General features: G+C 36.7%; 1 long non-coding RNA gene across 1 annotated transcript; it reads right to left on the bottom strand.

Moving 5' to 3' along the window:
* Positions 1-5,793: 5,793 nt before the first annotated feature.
* LOC121110813 lies at positions 5,794-17,934 on the bottom strand. Its single transcript, XR_005859983.1, has 3 exons — positions 16,154-17,934; positions 10,948-11,001; positions 5,794-10,489 (listed from the first exon to the last, which is right to left on the bottom strand). It is a non-coding gene; the product is annotated as an uncharacterized LOC121110813 (long non-coding RNA).
* Positions 17,935-20,728: the final 2,794 nt, after the last annotated feature.

The raw sequence follows: 20,728 nt of genomic DNA, 5'->3' as shown, positions 1-20,728 counted from the left end.
CATGGTTCCTTAATCTCTATTCAGAAGTCTTGTCTCCCTGCATATTTTTATTGCTTTCTTTAAAAAGCAGCTTGTGAGAAAGGTAATACATTATTAATGCTACATGTCATCAAATAAAATAAATACTCACTTTTTGAAGAACCTGATCCACTAATCAAGATTAAATGAATGCATCTGAATTATTCAAAGAACCTCAAATAGTGCAACTTGTACTCAAATCAAATATAGTGAAGAGAATATTCACAATATAACAAAAAGAATCTCTAAGTAACATTAACTACTCAATTTTCACAACAGGAAATGAGATTGTTATATTTATTTTTAATCAGTGCAAATATTTTACCCTTCTTGAAGGGCAAAAAGGTCCACGGTAGGTTTCTGCACTTTCTTACATTTGCCATTATGAAATAGCCTTCTAAATAAATGTTTCTGTTCATAAGAACAAAGTTATCCAACACAGAAGAGATTCTGATTTTATTCCTTGCTGTTGCTGTGATCTAATGCTTAATTCTCAAGATGATCAATTTTTCCTCCTCAATTTCATTTTGCCACCTCAACATGTACGCAGTTTCCTAGTATTTTGCCATCAGTGAAATCTTTTCAAGGGAGAAAGAGGAAGAAGTGATCAAGAAGGCGTAAATATTATCTTTCGGCGTATGAAAAGTAAGAGCATAGTACTTCAGGCATACTCATAGTGGCTGACTTCATGTCACTGAGGCTGATAAGCTAAAGAGCTGCTAGAATAGTTTTGAACAATCTTTATGAAATTAGAGTTTTGATTAAACAAACCTGAAAGCTAATGTTGAAGAACCATGTTTTGGACATCCAAATATTACCTATTTCCATATGCTACAATATAGATCCTGTGGCTACTTTTTAATGAAAACAGCAACCTGGAAGTTTCATACTTTTAAATGTGTTTTGAAGATTGCATATCCAGTTTGAAGCCTGAGATTTGGCAGACGTGTCTAAATCCACAGTCCTATGCCAAGGGATGCCATGTTTATGCTCAGATCTTCTAGTAAGTTTGAGAACTCAAAACTGATCTGATTCTGATTGAAATCAATGGGTTGTTTCCACTGAGTTTAGTGGCCATATGTTCAAAACAAATGTGGTTTGTATTTTGTGACAAAAAGAGAATTTTTTCATCTCAGATACTGTTTTCCCAAGGCGAAAGCGACAAGCTGGAGCTATGGGATTTACACATAAACCCCTTTTGTTTAGTCCTGAAGGAATCAAATTTCTCCAAATATGCCTATGTCCCCATTAGCTTTATGTGCGGCATCTCTGGAATAAAGATATCTTATCTGCTTGTATTTCAAAACATTGAAGAAGTCTGCAATATTGTGAAGAAAGGCCTGTTCTTCCTGGAGTATATGCAAATTTTCTTCAGAGCTTAATCTGAAAAAGTGAAATATTTCTATACTGCTTAACTGAAATGTAAGAAAGAGCCACTTAGGTATTAATATATTTTTCTACCCAGTTTTGATAATGTTGAAATGCTATTTTGATATATTTTATTTAAAATATTTTCAGTTAGCAGTAGGTAAGTGATACCTATTTATCTATATTCATACACAGAAGTACTTTTTCATTATGGTGTAAGCCAGTCAAAGCAAAGCCAGAGAGAATGTATTTGTCATACCTTGCATTCAATCTAATCTGTTTTTCCACTGATGTGTATTCATCATAAATCTAGCAAAACATGCTGAAATGCATTGGAAGGACAACCTCAATAATGTCAGTAGATTTATGTGGTAGCAAGACTAGATTTTAACAGCAACATTACTTTCCATTTCAAACCTGTGATTTCTGCTTCAGTTTGAGCGAGTTGTCTGACAAAACATTTTCTTGTTTCAAATATGGCAGACAGGTGAATGATTAAATTGGTGGAATGCTACAGATAAAATGTCAGGCACATTCTTTATCCAGATGATTTTTCTTAATGTATCCTTGAAAGAAATACTGATCATCCCAATTAAATCTTAAGTCCTTGCCCCATGCACTTTTGCTTGGGGCTGGAATTTACAAGCGCTGAGATATCAGAACAAAACCTCATTGAAATCCACCAAAAGATATTCATTAACTTTTGTTGGGCCCTGAGTCATATACTAAATGATTAAGACTTCTTTCGTAGAAGTGTAAAATGTATAATTTTTTCCTAGTTATTATTATAGGTATACCTTCTGTATTAATACTTGTTGAAAAATAACAGCACTGTTTAGTAAAAGCTATTCAGAATTAACATTTACATTGAAGATTAGTTCTCTTTTTTCTTAATTTCAGTATTTGGCAGTATGTTGGTTACCTTGCTGTTAGTACCCTACAGGTTGTCATTTTCTTTTCGGACTATTATGCCAAAGATAAAATAAACAATTTATTTCCTCTATATTTTTATACAGAGATACATCTTCAGAAAAAAATTACAAGTATAGTAAGTCTGTCAAAGCGTTACGGTACCTTCTTATGCAGTGATTTTGAGATCAGCATTTAGCAAATGCTTGTCAAATCTCTAGTAGAGGCTGAACAGGGGAACTATACAGAAGTAGCTCTGCCTGGAAGAAGGAATGGCTGCCTGGCAGAGAACCATCTTCTAGGATGAATTTGGTGAATTCTGATTATGTAAAGGTTTTGGGAGAGATTCAAAACCTAATAGAAATCATTTTTAAAAAACAATTTCTTTTTAAGTATAATATAGAGATCACAAAGCATTGATAGGACGTAGAAAAATATTTCAGCCTCCTGTCTTATCGGTCAGTCTTAAAGTATAATTGACCAAGCCGCACAACATGGCATGAATCATTAGGGTGACTTTATCTTGTCTTCACTCATTTCTTTCTTGTTATATCTCACAGGTCTGAGATGGGCAGCTATTTTTAATACTGAAAGCTCTCATATGTCAAGTTCTATGTGAACTAATACTGTTCGCCATCATATTCAACATCTGTCAGATTAACAGTGGATAGCATGAGGTGTTCCAGATTCAAACGCTACTGACACTTGACTATAGAGCTCATCTATCAGGAGCAAACACAGCACCAATCAGGTCCCTGAGTGACTGGAATGTGCACAGATGAGAGGCTGTCTCAGGGCTCTCAGAAAACCTAATATTTGAACCTTTTCTCAGAAGCAGATGTAGGTGCAGCACAGCTTTGTCCAGCAAAGCTTAGATCTTTTCAAGGCCCACACTTATTCTGCATTCATAGCCTCATTTGGTCCTGTCACTCAGTCACAAGATGTTTAAGTGGTAATTAGCTCATGGGTTGAGTAAGCAGAAAATTATGAGGGGTCTCTAACAGGCAAAGAGGAATTAATTTCTCATCAAAGACCTAGACCAAAACCAGCAAGAGCTCAAGGCACACAAAAGGAGGTGGCTCATCATGTGGTTGCAGTTCACATCTAGCATTTCCAAGTACCGCTTAGAGCTTAATCAGTTCAAAGGACACAATGAATTACCAGATGAGAAATTCTCTGTGTTATTAAATGTCATTCCCGACCAACAACTTCAGCTCAGGAACAGCTGAATCTCCAAATGTCAGGAGAAAGCATTGTACCTGCTTCAGCACTTTCCTGACATCGTGCCAAGGTGTACACCCAGTGGGGTCATGAGACCTTTGGGTTTACTAGCTACCAGCTTGCATAACATTCTTATTCAATGCCATTCCATTGTTTTATCAACTTGACTTTCTTTTTCTGCACTGCTGCTTTTGATTGCTTCTGGAAGGTTCTAGAAGCTTCTGGAGCCTGTGGAGTCTGTGTCACTGGTGACTGATTGTTAGCTGATTTCTGACTGGGAGAGATGTCTTCAGGCTGGTCTTTGGCTGCTGGTTGCTTGCTTGATTTGGTGGCAACATGTGGACTCATCTCTAGCAGTGAGCAGCAGCCTGCTCTGCAGGCACATGACAGAGGGCTGGATAGTGCCCTCCAGAGGGGCTGCTGAAGTGCTGGTGCCCACTGATGGGCTCAGCTCCCAGTATGCCTGAGATCACGCTGTCTGGCAGGGCAGAGAGGGCTCAAGGCCTTCTCCCAGGCCACTTGAACTGTCTTGAGCAGAGTTGCATGTTCTGGCCAGGTATGTGGGGATGAAAATGCATCTTTCAGACTTGAAGTTTACTATAGAAAACTTTGAAGAAATAAAACCACCTCTGTTCTAGTTATTTTTATGATCTGGACTTCCTCTTTGTTCCTTACAATCAGTGCTGTGCTATGTTACTGCTACAGAACCTTGTTAAGGATTCAAGTCTATGTGAAAAGGAAGATCACCCTGAAGGGCTGATACTTAATACTGGCTATGGGCTGATCTTTGGCTGTCGTGGCCTCTTTTCTTGTCTTTAGGAGAGTCAGAGAAATTGATTTCTTCAGCATTAGGAAATGAAGGCTAAAGGATGACCTTGTTGCTGTCTACAGCTACCCATTGTGAAGATGCAGAAAGGGCAGAGGCAGGCTCTTCTTGGAGATCCACAGGGAGGACAGATTGAGAAAAAAAAATGGAAAAAGTTGAAACACAGGATGTTCCAAGTAGGAATGAGGATTTATTTATCACCATATGATAACCACATGCATCAGTACAGTGAGGACATAACCTGCTGAAGAGGAACTCTGCAGAGAAGGATCTAGGGCTCTTGTTGGTCTACAGATTGGCCATTAGCCAACAGCGTGCCCTTGTGAGCCAGTGATATTCTGGGGTGCGTTATCAAGAGTGTAGCCAGCAGATTGAGAGAGATGGTCATTGCCCTCTGCTCTGCCCTGGTGAGGCCAGGCATTTTCTTATTTCTTTATGTATATTTTTCTCATGTTAAAATCTGCATTTTTAAATTGTTTGACAACAAAAGCAAACCATTTTGTTCACATCCCTAAGGCAGAGAGAGGGAGGTAACTAACCAGTGCAATAGGGCATTAGGAGTATACTATGTGTACAGCTATACGAATAGTTAAAATCTTACTCTGCATGGTTTGCTATAGCTTCTTTTTCAGACTTCATTCTTAAAAGATTTCCATAATAACCACAGGTTCACTGCCCTTTTTTTTGCATTCATTATTTAAAATATAAACTTCATTTACTCATGTGTCTGTACTATTTGAAAAAGACCAGGGAAGATGTATCTTCCTATTACAACTGCAGTGCTTAGCTTACATTGCTATGCCTCTTTGGATTTCTGGAAAAGTAAACTAAGGTGTTGAAGAAAAAAAAAGAGGAAATACCTTTCTGGTGCCCTCTATGATTTAATTTCTGGGGAAGCAAAAGTATCAAGAACAGCACGCTTTGGGTTGTGTGTTACTGTATCCTATGTTGTTTCAGATGGAACATCCCACACAGTAAATACACAACATGTGATCTAGAATTAGAGCTTTTAATAAACTGAAGATCTTCTTCCTATGAGCATCAGCGTATCAGTTGAGCTGTGTAGTATCAAAATTCAAAATCACACAAGAAAGGTGTCAGACTCAGTGGAGGAGCTTTGGAAAGACAAAGCATAGCCTCAGATCAGTATGAGTCTTCTGGGATTTTATAGTTTCCCTGAGATGAATTTCATTCAGTATATGTTGCTGTCTGAGAAAAGATCCTGAAATAGTGTAAATAATAGTCTCACAGAAGCAACTACCCACTCATAGTGCAGGTGTTTTTAGAGGCTTATAGGGCAGTTTTATTGATTTGGTAGCATTTCTTTGTCAAGCCTTTCGGCAAAGGGGTTATCATAAGGAAAAAGAAGTAGCCATTATAATGTGTTTTTTAAAAATTTATTATTTAATTAATCTTTGCTATCAGGTCCCATAATATACAGAAACCCGCTCTTCTTCATCCTGTTCTAGTTCCCTGAATATTTCTGTATGTAGCAGAAAACAGAGACAATTATTATCAAAGGATAATGATTTTTATTATGTCATTATTAAAGAAATAAAGGGATGTCATTATCTCTGGTAACACAGGATGTCTGTTCCATTTGTTGTCATACCTTCTTGCATTGGTGTCAGGTCTAGGGCTTTGTTTAGGATTCCAGTTACAGGTCAGTCCAGAAAGCAGTATAAGTATAGGAGTAGGTGCCCTCTGGCATGTGCTGAAGGCCAGGCCAGGCTTCTGGTCAACGGGGAACAGGGATACAGTAGATTTCCCTCCAGTAGCCCCCCAGAAGGTTGTGTACACTGAACACAGATCACAGTCTGAGAAAGTGTCAGGCAGGTTACATGTCACTGGAGATTAGGACCCCATAAGGACATTTTCCAGAGTATCTGTGAATAGATGCTTGGAGAAAAGAAAGACAAGGCACCTCTCATAGTTGAGTTTGACAACAAGTACTCTGGTTTCAATTGTTTTTGCTTTGGATACTTAGTTAACCAAGTGTAATCCCTGATTAATATAGGATTTCTCTTCTGCAGGTTCATCCAGACTCTTACTGAACCCATATAAACTTCTGGCATTAATGATGTTCTTTGGCAAGGAGTTATATATCCTAATGACATATTGCATTAATATTAGAATGATGTAGGTTGGAACCTGAATCCTGGTTATCTACTTGATGCCATCTAGTTCTCATACAACAAACAAACAAACAAATAAATAAATATCAGTGAACAAATTGATACAAAGCCACCTCAACACCAATCACAGTTACAGACTTGTGTTGTATCCTCTCTTAGTCTTCTCCTTACCAGGCTCAAGAGCCTTCAGTTATTTGATCATTCCTCATGAGGAAGACTTTTCATAGATTTAATAATGCTTAATGCTCTCCTCTGAACCTTTTCAAGGTCAATTTTTATTCCTTGAGATGGGAGGACCAGAACTATACACAATATTCAAGATATCAAGGAATAGTGTATTACCCTGGTTGCTTGGGCTGCTTTCTCTTTGTGTTGTTATACAAATGGTTAAAATTTGCCTTGTCTTTTGGACTGCTGCTCTGCTCATATTTTCATGGAACTATGTATAATAACTCCCAATGTCTTTGTCCTGAGTGCTAATAGCCCAACATGCATCACTTTTCCTCTTTGAGTTTTTTTCTGGCTTTAGTGCCCAGCTGCTCCATCTTAAAGTCTTTCTGCAGTTCTTTGCAGTTACTCTTTGTCCTTAATGCTTTGAATGACTTCATAATGTTGAACTTCTGTCGCATAGGTGCTCATTCCCTTTTCCTCTTTTGAATGTTCAGTAGTCACAATACAGATTCCTGCAGAATGCCATTAGTGACCTCTTTTCTTCATGAGGGCAGATCATTTACTCCTACATTTTGTTTCCTATCTTTAACCAATCATTTATCTGTGACGTTCCCTCTTATGCTATGGCTTCTTAGTTTCCTTCAAAGCCTTGATGGAGAATTTTGTTGAAAGCCTCTTTGAAGTACTTGAAGACTTTTATCATCTGGATCACTTTAACTGCATAGAGGTGACATTGTTGGAGACTTCCTTTAGGTTTATGAGGGGCAATTTCCTTTAATAGAAGGCAATGTTGACTCTCTAAAAGTACATTATTTTTATCCAGATGTCCATTATCAGGGTTTTCTTGTTTTTTTGTTTTTTTGTTTTTTGTTTTTTTTTTTTATGATTTCTACAGATGTCAGACTTCCAGACACTATTTCTCAAGTCTCTCCTGTCATCTTTCTAAAATTTGGTACCATGTTCCACCCCCCAACCCCAATACTTAGATGCTGAAGTGATTTAAATGAAAGATTATTTACTTCTGTGAATAATTTGGCTCTTGAAGTCTTGGATGAGTACCACTTAGTCCTTGTGACTTGATGCTATTCGTAATGTCAAAACATTCAGCAAACGATTTGTAGTCACTTCAGTTTCAGACAGATCCTTTGAGCCCTCTACAGAGAATGATTCTGGTGCAAGTATCTCTTCTGTCTCTGCCACAGGGACCGTATGTGAAGAATACTGCTTCTCAGAAATAGTGTTATCTTCTCTAAATGTTTCTGTTGGAGTATGGGTGTTGACCTTACAGACTTTTTTCAGAAAGATTTCTGTTGTTGATGTATGTGGAAAAAAACATCTATTTCTTATGGTTTGTTTTTTTTTTTTTTTTCCTCTTTTCTTTTGAATTCTTACTTGGTTGCCGAACAGTGTTTGCATGCTTAATATACCAAAGTTTAGCATTACTTCTGTATTCTTCATTTTTAAAGGGGTTCCTTATTTTGTCCAATGCACTGTAAGGAGTGCCACAACATTTTAAAGAACTCTAAGAAAACTGAAATGTGTTTGAATAAAATAAGAATGCTTACTTCCACTTCTGTTTTTAATTTGATTCTTTTTAAGGATCATTTTTTTCAAAATTCCCTCTTTTTTGTACAATAGTCTGTATAATGCCAGGCACATAAATGAATATGTACTTTGCTGAATAGGGAAGGATTAAATTAGATACTTAAATGTTTTGCTGAATAAGGGTCTAATAAATCTTTTTTTCCTAACACTTTAAGTGCCTCAACACCTTGAAGATTCCACTTAAATCTAGTTGAATACATCAAAACTCAATTTAGCAGACTGGTGTTACTCATTTAACTAGTACTTAGAGTCAGGCACACTTTCTTTTTCTTTACGATGTAGTATTCATTGCTACCTAAAATTATCCTGAAACCTGTTTTCCTTCAATTGCTATTGTGTTTTTAGCCTTACAAATCAAGGGATTTGAAATGGTTATCATGTTCTTCTATTCGTTAATGTTCATTAATTGTAACACCACTGTTCCGATAGAGATTTATTGGTAAACTGAAACTCTCATTTCCATCTTGACTGACTAGTTTTAGATTTGCAGTGGCTTGTCTAAGTCTCAGGTCTTTCCTTTCAATTAGTTTCCCTAGGGTTCTGAAGTTTTATCAGATAGTGGAATAGTAAACAGTTGTTCAGACTTCAAGCCCTAATGCTTCTGATTAAAGCCACAAAAGATTTGCTTTCCTGTCACAACTTACAATTGAAGTAAACATGCCAATTCAGGGGTTTATACATAAAGAGATTCTTCTTTGTATAAATCAAAAACAAAGCCTTATATTTATTCAGCCTGCTTTCTTCAGAGATTAAATGAACTTGGAATATAAACTGCTTACTTCACAGCTATTTACTTGGTTTACTATAATTTACTAAGGCTTTTTAACAGTATATTCCGCATCTCAGGCTAAATGCAAAATAGCTCTTCAGACATGTAGCAACCAGTTACTTTGCTTAACATTAAATCTGAGTCTCAAACATTCTTACCTAGACAGAATTACTAGTTAAATGTTTTTAGTTCTGGTGTGATACACTAAAAACAAAAAAACAAACAAATAAAAGGATTTTAGAATCATCCTGAAGAGCTGAAATTCTGTTCTGCTTTGTTGAAACTTCTTACACTGTTATCTTGGTAACTCTCTCAAGAACAAATGTGTTGAAAACGGGTCTTGCCTAACGTGTATAGGAGAGTCTGGGACTGTAACTTGTTTAGTTCTACAATGAAAGAAAGGTTGTACATTCAGTTTAATGTTTTTAACATTAATTTTTGTTTAGGTTTTCATTTGGATGTAGTTAAACACAATATTGGGTTAGGTCATGGTTAATTATTGTGAAAAAATGTTGTTTGTTTGTAGGGTCAGTCCTTACTGTCTTCATAGTTTGTTTGTGCAAAACTCCGATAAATGGTTTATTTTTTAATTTTGGTAACAATATTGTTAACAACACCTCTTCCAATGAGAGGCTGACAGGCTTTGTCTAATAGATAATCTTCCAGGTCTCAGAGAACAAAGAATGGTTCACATTGGCAGGAATCATTCAATATTCTTGAACTCCTCTCAGTGTCTCTTTATCTTTGTACTTTGTGTATGTACCTGCATATATGTGCCAGTCTCTTTATAATCAGGGAATTATCAAATGGAATATCCTTTACCCTGTCTTAATTTTCAGCATAGTTCCACTGTCAGCTAATCTCGCATGTATTCAATCCCTTACAACACTGATCAAAGCACTTGGAGGGTTTGGCCTCCAGGCTAGCATTGGCAACTTCATTTAAGTGTTAAATTTGGTTTTTCTTTTCTAAATTAGAGGTTTTGTATTCTCATTGTCTCCTGACTCCTGCTGAATTTCCTTCTCAAGAAGCAAGATATTACTGATTTCTTCCTTAACGCTGAGGCAGGTAATGCTGATACACCTCTCTGATGGGTTAGGAATAGGGTGGAAGCCAAGTTACAAGGAGCTGCCTCTTATGGAATTAGTGAGTGTGCCATGGCTCCTGGCTCTCCCATCTGGGGCAAGCTTACTGTGGGCTGCTGAATTGAGATGAGTAAACTGTCTTCCACACCGTGAATTGTTAATTTGTTCTTTGAGCAGTGATTAATTAAAAGCAAAACAAACAAAAAAAACAAACAAACAAACAAAAAAAGTGCTTTCTTTTAAAAGCATTTCAGTCGTGTTTAATTCCTTTTCATCTTAAATCCAGTCTGCCCATTACCTCTATCCACTTTTTTTTTTTTTTTCCCAGTTGTTTTCTGACTCCAGTCATGGTCCTTATAGTTACAGGCAGAGATGAACAGTTCTAAAAAAAATTTTAAAGAAATAAATAAGTCAAATTTGTACATTTGAGCTCCTATTTGCACCCACCGGTAGTGATATTTCATTAACTATTTTCTATCAGTTAGAAGACATTTCCTAATGTCTCCAAGCTTTAATAGTTCTAATAGGAGGTTGGGAACTCTCATTTGTAGAGATATTTTCCATATAATGAATAAGAAAATCTAAGGCAATAAAATTAATGAGAGAAAAAATTGGTAAGAAATCAATGACAAGTCAATGACGACTGAATACAATTCATATGAATATGACTGGTTATAAGAGCCATCTGTGAAAACTTCAACAAGAGAATCAATCTGAACTTCCTGACCTCTTCACTTTTATTTTTGCTTTATTTATTTTATTCCTGTCAGGAATTCTCTTCCAACAGTTTTATAGAAGATAAGAACTGCAGTTAACTATAGGATACGTACAGTAACTTACCTACAGTTTTTTATTATGTTTGTTTGCTTTTAATTGATGGTGCCATCTGGAGTCCTGGAAAGATTAAACAGTTTGCATTTTAAAAATGTGTTCTATTGTAAGTTTAAAGTTGTTTTCTTATACATGTTATATTACAATAATATGAAATCCAGTGTGGTGAAACTGCAGCCAGAAAACTTCAGAACTTCAGCAAAGAAGTGGCTTTCAATTTATTGATTACTATTACAGCTCGGATTCGGGAGTAGAGTTATGTAAATGTGCTTTGGAATACATGAACATTGTTCTGCACAAATGTTGTACTTCAGTGCATCACTTTTTAGTGTCTTTAGTGACTTGAGTCCGGTATTTCACTGTGACAGCAATTGTAGTCATTTTCTGTAACATGAAACTACAGTTCTGCTATCATGTATATGACTTGCTTATGAACAGCACAATAAGCAGTAAGACGTAAAATAAGCTTAAACATAACGTAAGGAGTATTCAAGCAAGGAAATATAGTAATACAGATATAGCGATGTAATTTGGGACATGAACACATCCCAGGATTTAGTGTTTTTTAGTGTATCCTTGGCAGTGGTTCAACTGTAACAAAAATGCCCCCCCCCCCCCCCCCCCAAAAAAAAAGAAAGAAAACAAAAAGAAAACAAAAGAAAAAGAAATAACACAAATTCCAAGACAAGTGAAAACCTACACTAACTTCAAGGATGGTATAATTATATTGGTTTGAGTATATCAATACATTTTCCTGGGCAGACATGTTTTAATCATATTTTGGAATTTCTATTGATTTTTCTTGTTAGCAGTGGTCAAAACATGATTGAGTGTAATATCTAGCTGATGCAACAGTGCCCTGAAATAGCACTTAGACATCCCAGCTCAGTTCACAGTGACACACAATATCTAAGTAAGCATTTCCAGCAGCATAAAGTAAGTAAGAAACCTTTCCTCTCTAAGGAAGTTAACAGGAGATCATCAGTCAATCCAGGACTATTTCTGTCCATCAGGATAGGGCCTCATGTTACACCTTTTCTTCACAGGGTCATCTTGGACTAATTCAGTGTGTACTGTGAATTCAATGTACTGTGAATTTAAAATATGTCCTCTTAAAAGTAAAAATAATTGTATTTGCATTTCTTTCACATAAACTTGTCTCTAAATTTCTGTAGTTACATACATACAGATGAACCTGTTTAACTACTTGTAGAAATTTTAATGTGTATCAAATGATTTCCTTACGTCTGGCCATCTAGATTGTATTGTGGGGAGTCAGTAATGAAATCTTTTTTTCTAAATAAACATATATGCTATATTTTCATAGTATTTTTAAATTTAAAAAAAAAAAATTGTTCCCACCTCTGCATTCTCCAAATCAGGAGAGCTCCTGATGGTTTGATTAATCAAAGTCTAATCCTAAAGACAGGACTAATATGTTATTAATATGGATAGGGATGAGAAATGCTCTATATACCACTAGAAGTAAAACAAGAAACATTCTGAATTTGAAACTGAAAAGTAGTGTGAAGTTAAAAAAATTTAGGCATGTCTTGTATTACAGTTATCTTTTTAGTAGTACTATCAACTTTTGATAAGTCTTGTATTAAGTTGGAGATTGTTTTATAATCCATGATGCCTATTAAAATGATGGGGTTCCTTCCATTTAAAACTGAGGGACCTATATTTAAAACTGATATTTAAATGAAGTATGGCAAGGTATGGCAATATTCCTGAGGGATTAATTTTCACTTGACTGTGAGGATAAATTATCAACTATTAGGCTAGATCAGGGTGACTATTACAGTCCAACTCTGCAAAAGAAAGATAGATAATGAACCTGATTGTGGAAATGTATTTGCATATTTGGTCATTACAGTTTCTCAGTCTGCTTTTTGCATGTTCACTCTGGGGCAGTGGCCCTCTGCTGTTCAGCAATGAATTGTTTCTGCAGTCCAAGGATAATGGTCGAGCAGCAATGAAGAAAAGTAACAGTATGTACCTCTTTGGTGCACTGCACCATGTGTTGTCTAAAAAAGCCACGAAAACCAGAGAACTTGTGGAAGGCTACAATTTGTGTACATCATTCATATTTTATGGATAACAACTCTGATCTTCTGTTGTGAAAGCAACAGCAAGTGATAGCTGGAAAGCTGTCAAAATCACTGAAGTGTTTAGCAGTGTTATTCCAGTGACTATACTGAAGACTATCTGTGGAATTCAGAGGCGTAAAACATAAACAAAGTCAGGTCCCTTGCTTATCTGTTTAAAATGGCGGAATTCTTTGTCTGAAGACCAATATGAAAGAAAAAATCAAAAATGATATCTGTAGCAGAAATGTTAAGTCACAGCCTGAACCAGTGATTGAGCACCTGGTGGGAAGGCAGGGCCAACCCAGGGGAGCTCAGGTGCATGCAGTATACCTGAGTGACCAGAAGGCGTGGAGCTAGGATCCACCACTTCCCAGACCTCATTATGGGTTGGCAGTGGAGGTGAGGGTATCTTCCTGGAGATCCTGGCCTACTGAAGTCCTTCTAAAGGTAAGCAGTATTTTTTTCATTTGTTTCTGTGTCCATAGCTGCTGTGTTTAGATTTGTTCTCATTTGCTTCAACCAAAGATTTTGCTGCCCCGCAATTATCACCGTACTTTCTACTGCACTGTAGCATTATAGTATCTGAAGACTGGAAACAAATATGAATTGTTCTTTGTTCCCCTGTTGATCTGTTCACTTTGACATTAAATAGCAAAATATTCAGAAAAACAATGATGTAATGATAGATAAATTTGCCTCAAAGAGCTCAAAACAGTCACAAGTACCCTGTTTTTTTTGTAAGCTATTACAACTGTCTGTATTGGTGGTCTGCTTCAGAATTTACCTGTCTCTAATTTTACAATGCCTTTCAAATTGTCTGACATGAATCTGCTTTGCTGTGATGTGATTCACTGCTGGTTCTTGTGCTCTTGTGAACATTGAAAGCATGACCTTCCTCTTTCCAATAGTCTTTTACACCACCTGCATTGCTGTGACTTTTGCTCAACTCAATTCTTCAGTCTATCTTCTTAGATAAGGAACAAGTACTAATACTCACAGGGGTAGAGACCTGCTATCTCCTTTATACTAAGCAATATTCATATCCTTAACACCTAAGGCACTTCTAGCTGAACTGTACAGGCTCACAGACTAGCTGTTATAACAGAGTTCTTGACAAGCTGAGAATGTTAATGTGGATGTTCCTTAATCAAATAAGATTGCTTCACTCTGTGTCAAAATGTAAGAGATTTTTCTGATACAATAATGTTGAATAGAGAGTAGTTTTCTGAATTTATCACAAGATAATCTATTCCTAGGTCAGACTGAGTAATCCCAGACATATGGTAATATCTCTTAGGAGAGAACACAGGAGGTGTCAATATCCTGAATATATCCCAGAGGTGCAGCAAATCCTCACAGTTCAATGTTATAATGCTCAGGATAAATATTTCTTAGGAGGAAAAAATAGAACTGGTAGAGAATTATAGTAGATGGATGCCTTTTGTAAACAGTTACATACCCAGTGGACATAAATGAAGAACATGATTAGGACATAAAATAGTCATTAGTGGATAGTTTAGTGAATACTAAGCAAAAGGACAACAAGCATTTAAATCATTACAGAAAAAACAATGATAGGACCAGTAATCCTGTCTAGTTTAAGACCTTCACTGAACTCTGTGGTCTGTAAAACACCAAAACAACTCTGGAACCAGCTTCGTGTTCTGCGGCATGACAAGCTACGTGCTTAAAATATTTAACTATCCCAAGAATTTCAAGTGTGATGTAGCCAGGCTTTGAGAAGCACGAAAGATGACAATGCTGCATTACCTTTTATTCATAGAATTTGACCACCCTGTGATAGCAATGTTCTTTGCTTTTGCTTTACTTTACTGTATTATCAGATACCAATGAATTTTAACCTATGAATTCTGCAGCTGAGGACAAATGCACTCTATTACAAGTAGAATTTTATTTCTGCAGAATGTTTCTGAAGTTTTGCTTTGAATGCAGGGAAGTGGATATTCTAGCTTTATACAAGAGAGATGTAGAGTTTTTTAAGTGTTAGGAAGTATAGTCACTGCATTGAATGAATGATTTCTATCACTGTACTCTGCCAGACACCCATTTTTTATTTAACTGGTAGTCTCATGTGAGACTTCTCTACTGATCTTCCAAACTACTATAAGAAAATCTGTTTTGCACTCAAGTTGAAAGGATACAGCATGGGAATATGCATTCTGGGCCATGTCTTGATCAAATTTTGTGACTTAAGAGGAAGAAAATACTTAGAAATTAAAACAGACCATTTCTACTTCAGCTAGTATAATTTAAAATTTCTCATTGTAACATCTGTGACCTAACACGTGCATGTTGTTATATTAGATTATATTTAGAAGTTAAACACTGAATTGACAAGACCATGGTTTTATTGTATTTGCACAGATGGAATTGTGAGGAAGTGAAGATCAGCCAAGATTTTATGTTCAGAAAGCCTAAGCAAAGACCTGAATCTCATTCTTCAAGTGAGATGCACATAGAAAGCAGACAAAGCTCAAATAATATCAATTATTAAACTTAATACAGAGAAGAAACCAAATGACCTTGAGAAAACACGTGTTGTTCCTCATTCCTAGTACTTGTTACTTGCATTTTCCCTCTAAACAGACTTTGCTCTATCTAATTCTAAACCGTTTGCAAATTTAATCTGTGCTTATGGCAGGTGGGTGGTATTTGGCAATAGGCCAAATAATCTTAGTTCCTTAAGAATGACCACATGATGGTGCTGCAAGGCCAAGTGGAAAAAATGAGTCTGCCAAACTGGATATAGAGCACTATGACCCATCCAAATACATCTTCTGATAAAAAGACTATCAGAGAAAGTTTTGTATAAGCAAGTGAAATTCTTTATCTGAGGCTGACTGATGTAGTAAGTATTAGTAAGTAGTAAGTAAGTAGTAGTAGTGATGTAGTAAGCGTAGTAGTATTTCCAGTGTGCTGGAAGAAAAATCATTCAGTAAGTAAATAATCTAGACAATGGCAAAATTCTCTTGAAACACAGCTTTATACTGCTTTTACAGATCAGTCTACTTGGAGCTGAAACACAACTAGCTCAATAGACACAAGAAATTGAGCGATTTTACCTATGTAAAAATACCACACATTAACATCATCCTACTTACCAAAGTGATGAAGCTGATTTCATATTAGTGTTTCATGTTTTGTGAACATAATATAAAATCTTTATGCAGACTCTCTAGTAGTGTCTCTCCTTGGCTTCAGTCTTTTACTCATTTTAGTTTGCGTGCTAAGTGTATTGCAGCGAAAGTAAAGGCCTGTTGCAGATGCAAGAAAATAAACTCAGATGAAATTTGATCTGCTGGTGGCAACAATCATACCAGAGACCTGTGTGACCAATATGCATCTGTATGTTATTTTTATTCTTAACAGGTTAAACTGACTGCATCAAGAATGATAACTGTGGGATTACAGCATCTAGGCTGTTTCTTCATTTTCCATTTAAAATGCAAGTAAAAATGAAGAAACAACCTTTGATATAGTGTGTTAGTGTTAAATGATTCTGTGCTTTTCTTAGGCATACTTCTGTACTAGGACAAAATGCTTAGGAGATTTTGCAGTTAGCACACTGCTGTCCTTTAGAAATAAACTCTAACAGGCAAATGCAGGCAAAACTGCACACCACCTGGATGTCTGTATTTTGGACACATGATAATCTTATCAGACTCATGACAAAAAGATTTTGCTTTCATGAAAGGAAAGTTCTTCCATCTATTTAGTAAAAGGTGGGGGAAAGCATAACCAGAACAAAAATCTGTTTAAGAAGAAGAAATAAAGGCAGATCCTGTCTTTTTTTGTGTGTGCGTGTGCATACCTTCCAACTTGGGATATTCTCTGATTAAACTCTAGCTCATCAACCTCAACGTAAAATGTTGAGAAGTGTTTCCAGCTAGTGGAGCTGGGAGAAGTAATAAACTGAGAAATTTTTCTTCTTGATGGATTGTAATATTTAAGTGAAGAGTATTTATTCTATTTATTTTTGAAGTTCATCCATAGTCTGAAAAAAAACCCCACCAAAAACAAAACAACAACCAAAAAAAACCCATCAAAACAACCATGCATCAGCCCTCTTGTGTTGTTGAGAGTCAGACTTGAAATAGGACTACACAACAACCCAGGACTCTGAGAGATAGTATAGTAATGCTGGTAAGGTACCTAGAGAAGGTCAGCTATATTCACACAGCTCAGGTGATACAACATTTATATCCCAGTTTTGAGAAAGGGAAATGGGTTGTGCTTGAAAAGTATGTCAGAAACCTAAAAACATCAGTGCTGCTCAGCACAAGGGAAAACCAAACAGATGCAGTTTCAGTACAGGGCTTGAGTGCAGAGTTTCAGCAAAGGGAGTTTGCAGCCTGAGAATTGTTCAGACAAAAAAGAGTAAAAATCAGTGCATTCATGGGAAGTAAGCCATGGTGGTTATAAACAAGGAAAAAAATCTGGAGGAAAAGCTGGGTGTTACATTCCCTCTCCTGATACATGACAAATCTCTTCTTGCAAGATTTCCTTACCTTTCAGTGAGGGGAAGAACCCTGCTAAAATCCTTCAGATTTCACTTAGGAATGTTTCAAATCTTTCCCACCCTCTTAGCTTTTCCTTTGTAGCAGTATGAACTGTTGCTATCAAAGCAAACAGTCTGTATGTTAATGAGGAAAGATATTTCACAGGTTTAGCATCATGCTACAAACAATTCAAGGGACACTTTATCTGACTAATTTTCTGTTGCCTGGAAATAAACTATAGGGCATGGTAAGATGCTGTGTCATTCAGGAAGATATGTAGGAGTCAGTGTCATCATGTCATCTTACTTGATCCAAAATCAGAGAGGAAGAGTTAGAAGTGATTAGTCAGGGCAGTGATTACTGTTACTTTGTCTTGGTTCTTTTTTTTTCCCCGAGTAAATTAATAACTGTAATTGAAATGTTCCTATTTTTGACAAGGATTATTTCACAATGTGTGGAGTAGCTTTGTCAGAGTGATGAGTGTGTTTCTGCTTGATAACCGATGACAGGATGTGCAGAAATGGCACGGTGGTATAGAGTTGAGCTCCTTTATATTATTTCATATAGTTTATTATATTTATTGTTCTTGTTTTTAAGAGCAGGGAAAAATAAAATTTCAGATCTTTTCTCACCTAAAGTTTGACATCAGCTGATCTTATGTAATTAAGGCAAAATTGGATGTACAAGGTGAACTACTGAAATGTATTGTCTGTCAGAAGGCATGGTTTCACAGCTGGTCTTAGCATCGACATTTAACCATCATTTCTGCACTCGATAAGACAATTGTTACAGACAGCTGTCATGTATACAGTTTGCAACTTTAATCTGAGATTGTCATATCATGCATTTTATATTTGAATTTGACATGCCAGGCTTTTGCAAGTTTTCTGTAACTGTGTAGCTGAGCAGGCCTAGGAGGATTTCTTTGCCAATAGTGAAAGTGGTTAAAAAGTGGTAGCACAGACAGCATGTTGCATCAAGTCCTCCTGTCATTTGGAAGAATTTCTTAGTGATTACTGATGAATTAAGCTGTAGCAGATTTCTTAATACATATTTATGTAATTGAAGTGGAATGCATAGACAAATGCCATCCAGTAATGACCTGCTGACTAAGCTCTATCATATAACAGATGAAATTTGCCTCCTTATTACAGTCTTTTGGGTAAATGTAGGTTGTCTACACACACAAATCCTCATTTTCCATCAATAGTACATCTAAGAAGATGTTTCATAGTAGTTCCATTCATCATCTGTGTGGCCTCCCTCTTTCTAGACACTTTCTTCCTATTCGATGAGTTAAAAATCTAGGGTTTAAAAGGTGCTACAGGACTGCAAAAAGTTACAGAGCCGGTTATGAAATGTTGCGTAGCATAGGTGGAACCAAAGTTACAGATTTGCTCCCAGCTTTCATTGTGTTTGTCCATCAGGAGTTTGTAGCTCCTGGTATCATTTGCATGAATCCTGGGAATTGTTATGTCTGTCATTAAAACATACTGCACGTTGCACTGTGGAAAAAAAAAAACCCAAACCCACCAAAAATAGTGGATTGCAGAGTGTGCATACCATCTGAATCATTCCTATTAAAGTCAGCGGTCAAATGGTTTACAGATGATTGCATGATTATTTTTTTTTAGCAGAATTTACTTAAAATAACATCCTTCTCAGCTGAAAAATCAAGAGTTCATACTTGTTTGATTACAGTACAGGAAGGATAAATGCTAACTGAGCTCTACTGTGCTAAAGGAGACCATCTACCACGTAATTCTATTAGGTGCAGATTTTCTGATCTCTGAACCTGAGCACAAGACTGGGCCAATAAGTCACCAGCAGAATCACCTTCTGGCTAAGACAACAGTGATTCAGAAACATTCCGGAATTTTCTTTGATTCTCAGACTAAAAGGTGCGTTTTCAGGCAATCAAGAAGTGACTCATTAGAAAAAACAGATCTGCCATTTGTGGCTATTTAAAATGTTCCTGTGTTTTAAGATACTCCTGCTTGGAAATAGTTTGAATATAGCAGCTTTATGTGGAGCTAATCTGGGATCTGCATACTGTGTACAACAAAAGAAAGTTCTTTTAGAACTTGTTTTCTTAGGTTGCCCTGGGACTTCAGGGAGTCTGTTTAACCAGCAGTGCTTCTTTCCTTTCCACTATGTTCTGGGTTAGAGACTGCTGCATTTCCTTCATGTATTGTGTGTTTACTTGTGTGTGCATACGTGCTTATTTATACTCAAGGTGTTGACCTCTGAATTGTTTACCCAAGAAAGCTTGGCCCAGACTAGAAGCTCAACTGGGGAATTCAGGCTGTCAGTACCTCTTATGTTAAAAAAAAAATTAAGCCTACAGTCTCTGTCTTCCTCAGTACTCAAAGAGGATGGTAATTGAGAGGACACGTGAGCCAGTGGAATAGCATGTGAGTGAAATCACAGAATGGCATGGGTTAGAAGGGACGTTACAGCTCAGATCCAGCCCCCTGCCATAGGCAGGGACACCTTCCATGGGCAGGGACATCTTGCACTAGATCAGGTTGCCTAAAACCCCATCCAGCCTGGCCTTGAACACTTCCAGGGATGGAGCACCAATACTGCAGCCCAGTAGCAATGCCAGCATGATTTTAGGCAGGTTTTCCACTACTGTCATCTCCCAACACCTTTAGCTCATCTATGTATGGTCAGAATGAATGGGTTAATGTCAGTGCTGTAAAGACATGTCTATATACGTATATGTTTCTAAGAGTTATAAACAAAATAGATGAATTCAGCTTTATTTATTAGAAGGAAGTGTGCAGTTACAAATTCTGTTCATGAAGGTTAGAATGTATCCAGGCTAAAAGAAGCAATTTTTAACCTTAAGTCTGATGCCTTTCTGTGTACAGGGCTTAATCTTCTAGTACAGAGCTATACAGAACAATTACTTTTCTATAGATTATGATTACAGTCTAAGATGATTTACTGTGTGACTCATATTACTCCTGAGAGTTGGGCTGTTAATTTTGCTGGGTTTTTTGTTTGTTTTGCTGTTGTTTTGATGGTCTATCTTGTTCAGTTTCTCCTTGCATTTTCTGCCTCCTAAAAATCCTTTATGCTTCCATGTCAGCTGGGTACTACAATTTGTAACTCAGCTATGTACTACAATTTGTTGAGGATGTAGCAGTAGAAAAAGCATTACCCCTTTCA

The sequence above is a fragment of the Gallus gallus genome, chromosome 4, assembly GCF_016699485.2.
Source record: "Gallus gallus isolate bGalGal1 chromosome 4, bGalGal1.mat.broiler.GRCg7b, whole genome shotgun sequence".
NCBI lineage: Eukaryota > Metazoa > Chordata > Aves > Galliformes > Phasianidae > Gallus > Gallus gallus.
This window is presented reverse-complemented; position numbering and strand designations above follow the sequence as displayed.